The sequence below is a fragment of the Triticum aestivum genome, chromosome 1A, assembly GCF_018294505.1.
Source record: "Triticum aestivum cultivar Chinese Spring chromosome 1A, IWGSC CS RefSeq v2.1, whole genome shotgun sequence".
Lineage (NCBI taxonomy): Eukaryota > Viridiplantae > Streptophyta > Magnoliopsida > Poales > Poaceae > Triticum > Triticum aestivum.
In genome coordinates this window covers 138,777,777-138,786,762 of record NC_057794.1, presented here as the reverse complement: position 1 = coordinate 138,786,762, position 8,986 = coordinate 138,777,777, and positions in this window count along the sequence as shown.

Sequence of the window (8,986 nt, the reverse complement as noted above, 5' to 3'; positions counted from 1 at the left end):
ACTGTCACTTGGAAAGGACACCACAAGATTGAACCCAAAGCTAAGCACTTTTCTCATTGCAAGAAAAACCAATCTAGTTGGCCTAACCAAATCGATAGTTTGAAGAGAATTACAAGGATATCAAATCATGCATAAAAGAATTCAGAGGAGATTCAAATAATATTCATAGATAACCTGATCATAAATCCACAATTCATTGGATGTCGGCAAACACACTACAAAAAGAGTATTACATCGAATATATCTCCAAGAACATCATAGAGAACATGGTATTGAGAATCAAAGAGTGAGAAGAAGCCATCTAGCTACTAGATATGGACCCTTAGGTCTGAAATAAACTACTCACACTTCATCGGAAGGGAAATAGAGTTAATGTAGAAACCCTCCATGATTGAATCCCCCTCCGGCAAGACACCAGAAAAGGCCCCTAGATGGGATCTCATGGTTACAAAAGGTTGCGGCGGTGGAAAAGTGTTTTCGTGGCTCCCACTGTTAGTTTGGGGATATATGGGTATATATAGGCAAAAGAATTAGGCTAGTAGGTGCATGAGGGGCCCACAAGGGTGGGGGTGCGCCCTCCGTCCTTGTGGATGCCTCGTGGCTCCTCCGACTTCATCTCCAAGTCTCCTGGTTGTCTTATGGTCTAAGAAAAAATCATCGCGAAGGTTTTATTCTGTTTGGACTCCGTTTGGCATTCCTTTTCTGCAAAACTCAAAAACAAGGAAAAACAGGAACTGGCACTGGGCTCTAGGTTAATAGGTTAGTCCCAAAAATAATATAAATTACATATAAATGCATATAACACATCCAAAACAGATAATACAATAGCATGGAACAATAAAAAATTATAGATACGTTGGAGATGTATTAGTGATACAATACCAGGGCACCTCCCCCAAGCTTGCCACAAGCCAAGGGGAGTGCCCATACCATGAACTCAAGTCTCCTTTGGAGGTGAAGAAGGTGGTGGTGGTGATGAGGTAGTAGCTTCACACTTCAAGTTCAAGATATTCTCCAATATACGAATGATGCTCTGGAGGGCGATGACATGCTCTTGCAACAGAATATTTTCACGAGTAAGATATTTATTTTGCACACGAACCGTTTCGATGACCCGAAAAGCTTCAATTTCAGTAGGGGTAAGTGATACATCCATTTTGCATCATGCTTTTATATTGATATTTATTGCATTATATGATATTATTACACATTATATCACAATACTTATGCCTTTTCTCTCTCTTATTTTATAAGGTTTACATGAAGAGAATGCCGGCAGCTAGAATTCTGGACTGGAAAAGGAGCAAATATTAGAGACCTATTCTGCACAACTCCAAAAGTCCTAAAACTTCACGGAGCATGTTTTCGGAATAAAAAAATATTGGGCGAAGAAAGTACTAGAGGGGCCACTAGCGATCCACAAGGGTGGAGGGCGCGCCCCCCGTCCTTGTGGGCACCCTGGTAGGCCTTCGATGCCAGCTTCTGCTATATGGTGTGTTTTGACCTGGAAAAAAGCAGAAGGAAGCTTTCGAGACGAAGCGTCGTCGTCTCGAGGCGGAACTTGGGCAGAACCAATGTAGGGCTCCGACGGAGCTGTTCTGCAGGGGAAACATCCCTCTAGGAGGGGGAAATCGAAGCCATCGTCATCACCAACGATCCTCTCATCAAGAGGGGGTCAATCTCCATCAACATCTTCACCAGCACCATCTCCTCTTAAACCCCAGTTCATCTCTTGTATCCGATCTTTGTCCCAAAACCTGAGATTGGTACCTGTGGGTTGCTAGTAGTGTTAATTACTCCTTGTAGTTGATGCTAGTTGGTTTATCTGGTGGAAGATTATATTTTCAGATCCTTAATGATAATTAATACTCCTCTAATCTTGATCATAAATATGTTTTGTGAGTAGTTACGTTTGTTTCTGAGGACATGAGAGAAGTCTTGTTTTAAGTAATCATGTGAATTTGGTATTCGTTCGATATTTTGATGAGATGTATGTTTTCTCTCCTCTAGTGGTGTTATGTGAACGTCGACTACATGACACTTCACCATTATTTGGGCCTAGAGGAAGGCATTGGGAAGTAATAAGTAGATGATGGGTTGCTAGAGAGACAAAAGCTTAAACCCTAGTTTATGCGTTGCTTCGTAAGGGGCTGATTTGGATCCATATGTTTCATGCTATGGTTAGGTTTACCTTAATTCTTCTTTTGTAGTTGTGGATTCTTTCGAGAGGGGTTAATCATAAGTGGGAGGCTTGTCCAAGGAAGGGCAGCACCCAAGCACCGGTCCACCCACATATCAAATTATCAAAGTAACGATCGCGAATCATATGTGTCCTCGGGAGCGCTTTGCTTTATATAAGAGTTTGTCCAGGCTTGTCCTTTGCTACAAAAAGGATTGGTCCAACTTGATTCACCTTGTTTACTTTTATTACTTGTTACCCATTATGATTTATCTTATCACAAAACTATCTATTACCGATAATTTCAGTGTTTGCAAAGAATACCTTACTGAAAACCGCTTGTCATTACCTTCTGCTCCTCGTTGGGTTCGACACTCTTACTTATGGAAAGGACTATGGTAGATCCCCTATACTTGTGGGTCATCAATACTCTTTTCTGGCACCATTGCCGGGGAGTGAAGAAAATTTGGTAAGGAAACATTTATATAGTGTGCTGAAATTTACTGTCACTTGTTACTATGGAAAATAATCCTTTGAGAGGCTTGTTCGGGGTATCTTCACCTCAACCGGAAGAACAAAGAGTTGCTCCTCAACCTACTGCACGTGCTGAAAATATTTATTATGAAATCCTTTGGGTATGATAGAGAAACTGCATCCTAATATCTTTGAAGGGAAAGGCATTGCCATGGTATAGGCTATGTGATGATATTGGATCATGGAACTACAGCCGATTGAAATTGGAATTTCATCAAAAGTTTCATCCTATGCATCTGGTTCATCGTGATCAGAATTATATATATAATTTTTGGCCTCGTGGAGGAGAAAGTATCGCTCAAGCTTGGGTGAGGCTTAAGTCAATGTTATATTCATGCCCCAATCACGAGCTCTCAAGAGAAATTAGTATTCAAAATTTTTATGCTCGGCTTTCACATAATGATCGATCCATGCTCGATACTTCTTGTACGGGTTCCTATATGAAGAAGGATATTGAATTCAAATGGGATTTATTGGAAAGAATTAAATGCAACTCTGAAGATTGGGAGCTCAACAAAGGTAAAGAGTTAGGTATAAACCTTAAGGTTGATTGTGTTAAATCTTTTATGGATACCTTCGTGATTTTAGCACTAAATATGGACTTGACTCTGAGATAGTAGCTTCTTTCTGTGAATATTTTGCTACTCATGTTGATCTCCCTAAGGAGAAGTGGTTTAAATATCATCCTCCCATTGAAGTTAAAGTAGTAGAACCTATTAAAGTTGAAGAAGAAACTGTCGGCATTATAGGAACGGGGGTCCCCAGACTTGCCTGCCTGCGGCCCACGGCGTGGCTCTGCGAGCGGGCCCGTATGTTGATACGTCTCCAATGTATCTACTTTTCCAAACACTTTTGCCCTTGTTTTGGACTCTAACTTGCATGATTTGAATGGAACTAACCTGGAATGACGCTGTTTTCAGTAGAATTACCATGGTGTTATTTATGTGCAGGATCAAACGTTCTCGAAATGACCTGAAACTTCACGGAGACACTTTTTAGAAAATAAGAAAAATACCTACCAAAGATGAAGGCCAGGGGGGCCACCACCTTGCCAAGAGGGTTGGGGGCGCGCCTGCCCCCCTAGGGCGTGCCCCCTACCTCGTGGCCCCCCTGTTGCCTCTCCGACTCCAACTCCACCACCATATATTGAGTTTCGGGGAGAAAAAAATCAGAGAGAAGAAATCATCGCGTTTTACGATACGGAGCCGCCGCCAAGCCCTAAAACCTCTCGGGAGGGCTGATCTGGAGTCCATTCGGGGCTCCGGAGAGGGGTATCCGTCGCCATCGTCATCATCAACCATCCTCCATCACCAATTTCATGATGCTCACCGCCGTGCATGAGTAATTCCATCATAGGCTTGCTGGACGGTGATGGGTTGGATGAGATCTATCATGTAATCGAGTTAGTTTTGTTAGGTTTTGATCCCTAGTATCCACTATGTTCTGAGATTGATGTTGCTATGACTTTGCTATGCTTGATGCTTGTCACTAGGGCCCGAGTGCCATGATTTCAGATCTGAACCTATTATGTTTTCATCAATATATGAGTGTTCTTGATCCTATCTTGCAAGTCTATAGTCACCTATTATGTGTTATGATCCGTTAACCCCGAGTGACAATAATCGGGATACTTACCGGTGATGACCGTAGTTTGAGGAATTCATGTATTCACTATGTGTTAATGCTTTGTTCCAGTTCTCTATTAAAAGGAGGCCTTAATATCCCTTAGTTTCCGTAAGGACCCTGCTGCCACGGGAGGGTAGGACAAAAGATGTTATGCAAGTTCTTTTCCATAAGCACGTATGACTAAATTCAGAATACATGCCTACATTATATCAACGAACTGGAGCTATTTCTGTGTCACCCTAGGTTATGACTGTTACATGATGAACCGCATCCGGCATAATTCTGCATCACCGATCCATTGCCTACGAGCTTTCCATATATTGTTCTTCGCTTATTTACTTTTCCATTTCTATTGCTATCATCACTACAAAATACCAAAAACATTACTTTTACTACTGTTACCTTTTGCTACCGTTATCACCACTATCATATTACTTTGCTACTAAATACTTTGCTGCAGATATTACGTTTCTAGGTGTGGTTGAATTGACAACTTAGCTGCTAATAGTTGAGAATATTCTTTGGCTCCCCTCGTGTCAAATCAATAAATTTGGGTTGAATACTCTACCCTCGAAAACCGTTGCGATCCCCTATACTTGTGGGTTATCAAGACTATTTTCTGGCGCCGTTGCCGGGGAGCATAGCTCTATTCTTTGAGTCACTTGGGATATATATCTGCTTATCATTATGAAGAACTTGAGAGATCCAAAAACCATGATCTACCCCTCAACTACGAGGGGAGGTAAGGAACTGACATCTAGCTCTGCACTTGATTCACCTTTTGTTTTGAGTAAGCTTGCGACACCTACACCTGCTTCTGCTATTCGTTCTGATATGTCGCATGCTATTGATGATGCCACTTCTGCTATGCATGATACTTATGATGAAACTACCTCTATGCCTGATACTACTATGCCACTTAGTGCTTTTCTTGATGAACAACTTGCTAGGGCTAGAGAAATTGAAAATATTGAATCTGATGATACTGATGAAAGTGATGAAAGTGATGATGAAGAACCACTTGCCATTCCTAAGGGTTATGTTTTTGATCAAGATGCTTCTTTAGCCATTTTAGCTTGCAGAAATAGAACTGAACTTATAAAATTATTAGCTAAATGGAGTAAGCAATCCCTAAATGCTAGAATGAAACCTGACCCTGCTTTTGCTACTTCACCTATCTTTGTTATTGATAAGGATTATGAATTCTCTGTTGATCCTGATATAATTACTTTGGTTGAATCTGATCCTTTTCATGGTTATGAATCTGAAACTGTTGTGGCACATCTTACTAAACTGAATGATATAGCCACCCTATTCACTAAAGATGAGATAACTCGCTACTTTTATATCCTTAAAAATTTTCCGTTCTCATTAAGGGTGATGCTAAGATATGGTTTAATTCTCTTGATCCTGGTTGTGTGCGTAGTCCCCAGGATATGATTTATTACTTCTCTGCTAAATATTTCCCTGCTCATAAGAAACAAGCTGCTTTAAGGGATATATATAATTTTGTGAAAATTGAAGAAGAGTGTCTCCCACAAGCTTGGGGGGAGGCTTCTCCAATTACTTAATGCTTTGCCTGATCATCCTCTTAAGAAAAATAAAATACTTGATATCTTTTATAATGGACTAACCGATGCCTCCAGAGATTAGCTGGATAGTTGTGCTGGTTCTGTTTTCAGGGAAAGAACACTGGATGAAGCTGAAATTCTATTGAATAATATGTTGACAAATGAAAATAATTAGACACCTCCAGAGCCAATTCCTGAGTCTATTCCTAAACCAACTCTGAAGAAGAGGGGTATTCTATTTCTCAGTCCTGAAGATATGCAAGAGGCAATGAAATCTATGAAAGAAAAAGGTATTAAAGTTGAAGATGTTAAGAATTTACCTCCTATTGAAGAAATACATGGTCTTAACTTACCGCCTGTTGAAGAAACATATAATCCAAATCCTTTACCTATTGAAGAAACTCATGGTCTTGATAACCCGACACAGGTAGTAAAGGTAAATTCTCTCTATACATATGATAAAGCTGTAATTCCATTTACTAAGTTTGCTAGCCCATGCTTAGATGAGTTTGATAAATTTATGGCTAAGCAAGAATACTTTAATGCTTATTTTGGTAGACAATTAAAATACAATTCAAATATGCTTGGAAACTTGGGTGATTACATGGCTAATTTCAAAGGTGAACTTAAACTTATTAGTAAACATGCTTCGATGGTTACCACTCAAGTAGAACAAGTACTTAAAGCTCAAAATGATTTGCTCAATGAATTGAATAATAAGAATAATGATAACGCTGTTAGAGTTATGACTAGAGGTGGTAGAATGACTCAGGAACCTTTGTATCCTGAAGGCCATCCTAAGAGAATTGAGCAAGATTCTCAGAGAAATAATATATATGCACCTAGTTCTTCTAAAAAGAAGAAAAAGAAAAATGATAGGACTTTGCATGCTTCTAGTGATCCTATTGTTGAAACACCTGAGAATCCAAATGATATTTCTATTTCTGATGCTGAGACTCAATCTGGTAATGAACCTGAAACTAGTGACAATGCTAATAATAATGTCCATGATGATGCTCAACCTAGTAATGATAATGATATAGAAATTGAACCTGATGTTGATCTTGATAACCCACAATCAAAGAATCAACGTTATGATAAGAAAGACTTTGTTGCTAGGAAACATGGTGAAGAAAGAGAGCCTTGGGTTCAGAAACCCATGCCCTTTCCTCCCAAACCATCCAAGAGAAAGGATGATGAGGATTTTGAGCGCTTTGCTAAAATGATTAGACCTATCTTTTTGCGTATGCGATTAACTGATATGCTCAAAACCAATCCTTATGCTAAGTACATGAAAGATATTATTACAAATAAAAGAAAGGTACCGGAAGCTGAAATTTCCACCATGCTTGCTAATTATACTTTTAAGGGTGGAATACCAAAGAAACATGGAGATCCAGGAGTACCCACTATACCATGCTCCATTAAAACAAACTATGTTAAAACTGCTTTATGTGATCTTGGAGCCAGTGTTAGTGTTATGCCTCTCTCTTTATATCGTAGACTTGATTTGAATAAGTTGACACCTACTGAAATATCTTTGCAAATGGCTGATAAATCAACTGCTATACCTGTCGGTATTTGTGAGGATGTGCTTGTTGTAGTTGCAAATGGAATTTTAACGGACTTTGTTATTCTTGATATTCCCGAGGACGATAGTATGTCTATTATTCTTGGAAGACCCTTTTTGAATACTGCAGAGGTTGTTATTGATTGCACTAAAGGCAATGTCACTTCTCATGTTAATGGCAATGAGCATATGGTACACTTTCCGAGGAAACAACCTCAAGTTCATAGTATCAACTCTATAGGAAAAATTCCATCGATTATATTTGGAGGTTTTGAATTTCCTCTTCCTACTGTCAAGAAGAAATATGATATTCTTATTATTGGGGATGTGCATATCCCCGTTGAGGTAACATAGTGTTATTCAAAACTTCTCCATGTTATTCGGAATGAGTTCGTTAACAAGACTTGATCAACCTTGTTAGTGGATTCCTTGTGATGATCATGAGATGGATGAAACTAGAAGGCACAACCTTCTGTACCCCACTTTTACTTTATGTTATTTATATTAAATAAAATAAAAATAAATATTTGTTTGTCTGTTATCTGGTTATCCGTGCACTATAAAAATACCTCAAAAATGCCCTGAAAATTAAATATGATTTTTTCTAGAATATTTGAGGATTTATGGAACTGAGAACACACCAGGGGGGCAACTGTTGGAAATATGCCCTAGAGGCAATAATAAAAGTATTATTATATTTCAATGTTCATGATAAATGTCTTTTATTCATGCTATAACTGTATTATCCGGAAATCGTAATACACGTGTGAATACTTAGACCACAATATGTCCCTGGTGAGCCTCTAGTTGACTAGCTCGTTGTGATCAACAGATAGTCATGGTTTCCTGACTATGGACATTGGATGTCGTTGATAACGGGATCATATCATTAGGAGAATGATGTGATGGACAAGACCCAATCCTAAGCATAGCATAAAAGATCGTGTAGTTCGTTTTGCTAGAGCTTTGCCAATGTCAAGTATCTCTTCCTTCGACCATGAGATCGTGTAACTCCCGGATACCGTAGGAGTGCCTTGGGTGTATCAAACGTCACAACGTAACTGGGTGACTATAAAGGTGCATTACAGGTATCTCCGAAAGTAGTTGTTGGGTTGACACGGATCGAGACTGGGATTTGTCACTCCGTATGACGGAGAGGTATCTCTGGGCCCACTCGGTAATGCATCATCATAATGAGCTCAATGTGACCAAGGTGTTGGACACGGGATCATGCATTACGGTACGAGTAAAGTGACTTGCCGGTAACGAGACTGAACAAGGTATTGGGATACCGACGATCGAGTCTCGGGCAAGTAACGTACCGATTGACAAAGGGAATTGCATACAGGGTTTGATCGAATCCTCGACATAGTGGTTCATCCGATGACAACATCGAGGAGCATGTGGGAGCCATCATGGGTATCCAGATCCCGCTGTTGGTTATTGACCTGAGAGCGTCTCGGTCATGTCTGCATGTCTCCCGAACCCGTAGGGTCTACACACTTA